The sequence below is a fragment of the Sinocyclocheilus anshuiensis genome, unplaced genomic scaffold (assembly GCF_001515605.1).
Source record: "Sinocyclocheilus anshuiensis isolate Anshui unplaced genomic scaffold, SAMN03320099.WGS_v1.1 scaffold1239, whole genome shotgun sequence".
NCBI classification, from domain to species: domain Eukaryota; kingdom Metazoa; phylum Chordata; class Actinopteri; order Cypriniformes; family Cyprinidae; genus Sinocyclocheilus; species Sinocyclocheilus anshuiensis.
Window position 1 is genome coordinate 1359079 of NW_015540949.1, and position 2693 is coordinate 1361771.

The following is a 2693-nucleotide window of genomic DNA, read 5'->3' on the forward strand; positions in this document are numbered from 1 at the left end:
AGGAAAAATTGAAATCGCATCATATGACCCCTTTAAATTACACTGAATATCTGTATCTATACTCTGACATTTAAAACAGATTCAGAGTTGAATTATTAATGAAATTCTATTATCCATCTTAAATATCAGTTTAATAATTTAAGCTAAATCATTAACCCACCATTAAGGACTTTATCAGATACCTTGGTTATTGACCTTGCAGGATAACCATGAATAAATAAGACCAATGACATTTTTGGAGCAGTCCAAATACTTTTAATTATATCTCCTGTATGTGGTCCACCCAAGTTACAGTTATCTTGTGTTGTAATGCTGTGTTTTGCGTCATTTACATAGACATATACTTTGAGACAAAATAATTATTACTCACATACATGACAGCATCACTAATGAGATGGCAGGACGGACTTTTAATTAGAGATCATAATGCAAATATGAGATGTCATTTCTGTTTTTGGCATGAATGACATCAAAGACGAGCAGGTAGAAGAAGAGAGAAGTCAAGCCTATGGCAATGCCGAGATGACGTCTCCAGAGTGTGAAAAGTTACACAGGCAGGTCTTCCATCTCATAGCTGCTCGGAAGCAGCTTTTGTCTTAACCAAAACTCAATGTTCATCACTAGTCTGGTCTCCACAGATCAACCTCTGACCACGTTGAAACTATAAAACTATATAATTTATCATCAGGCACAGTTTGAGTTCACTTAAACTATGTGCTTTCACTGGAAACAATAGTCTTTTTTAATTATTTAGGCTTGAGGAAAAAGGCAAACGAGTGTCTCTTTGAATGAAACCGTGTGCCTTTTGGGACTGCGATCAAACAATCAGCAACACACACCAAGCACAGTTGTTGTGGCCTCACCACAGACATCTCTCAGGTGATACAAAGTATCGTCATAGAGGGGAATGATGAAAGGCTGTTTGGGTTACAACTCAAAAGTGTGCGTCAAAAATTCTGTGAGCGTCTGTGTTTGTCTCTATAGCCTGTGTATATTTCCTCCGAAAATTCAGCACTTCTCTTGCAGAATGAAACTGGCTCCATTTCATAGACACTTTAAAAGCAACTACAATACAGCATCCTTCCTCCTCTTCCCCCCACACATACACACACATCACTCTCTATATTGCACACACACATGCCCATGTAACTCCATCACAGTGTAATCTATTCTGTATTCCATGCAGACCTGCCTCTGTTTCAAGCGATGGTTTTCAAAAATTCTACCTCCCAAATTCTCTTCCTCTCAAGCTCTCTACAGACTTACTGCAAGTCAAAATATTGCCTCTCTATGTTGCTGAAAAGATGGTAGTTTGCTTTGACAATCATATAAAACCAGCTAGTAATGTAAATCTAAATTTAGATTTTCTTCCAGCTCTATTTCAAAAAGATATAAAAGTGAACCAGATTCTAAGGAAATTCACAGAACAAAGGCATTATTAGAGAATACAGAATTAGTAGCCTCTCAGCAAATTGAATTACAGTAAATTGGCAGAAACAGAAAACCATTTTCTTGGCTAAATGATCACAGAACTGGCAGCAAAGATCAGAAGTATCTGTAGCACATCAGGTGGGATGACATGATGCTTTCTTCAGTTGCTTTTAATCTCACCAGTATCTCCTGAAGAATGAATAATGACATGCTGCCTTGTCTTAAAGGGGTCATATGATGCGATTTCAATTTTTCCTTTCTCTTGGAGTGAAGCTCTTGGTGCATAAAGAAGATCTGTAAAGTTGCAAAGACTAAAGTCTCAAATCCAAAGAGATATTCTTTATAAAAGTTAAGACTTGTCCACGCCCTCCTAAAACAGCTCGTTTAAACACGCCCCCATATGTCTACGTCACTGTGTGGAAAGATTTGTGTCCCCACTGGTTGCAACAAATGCCTCGTTTGTAATGGGTTTTATTGTTTTTTTTGTCTCGCCGTGCCGGGAGACGGCATCACAGACAGTATGTTAAGGGGCGTAACATTTCTGTCACATGCTTGAGGTATTCGGCCAATCACAATGCACTGGATAGATGGCCAATCAGAGCACACTTCGCTTTTCACAACGATGAGCTTTTTTAAAAATCGACGCGTTTCAGGAAGGCGGGGCATAGAGGAGCAACAATAATGTACATTATGTGGAAAATAATATGTTTTTTGAACCTTGAACCGCATAAACACATTGCACTAAATACACAAAATAATGTTCTTGGAACAGATTTGGAGAAATTTAGCATTACATACCTGCTCACCAATAGATCCTCTATAATGGGTAGCGTTAGAATGAAAGTTCAAACAGCTGATAAAAACATCACAATAATGCGCAAGTAATCCACATGACTCCAGTCTATCAGTTAAAGTCTTGTGCAGAAAAAAGCTGTGTGTTTGTAAGAAAGAAATCCATTAGTAAGATATTTTAACTTTAACCGTTCTTAACTTTAACTTTAAAAAATGCCAGTTAAATACCATAAAAAAACATAATCCATAATAATACTAAATTATAATAATAATACTAAAAATAATACTAAATACTAAAAATAATAATAAAAGTCCATCCCTGTTGTCCTCTAACATTAACATCCACTAACATCCTTGTTTTGAACAGTTTAGCTGTTGTTGCATGTAAATGGTGCTTGATCTGTGCATATTTCTCATCTGATTCAGATGAGGTGACTTTCACTGGAGAAAGCAATCTTATGGATAGAGGA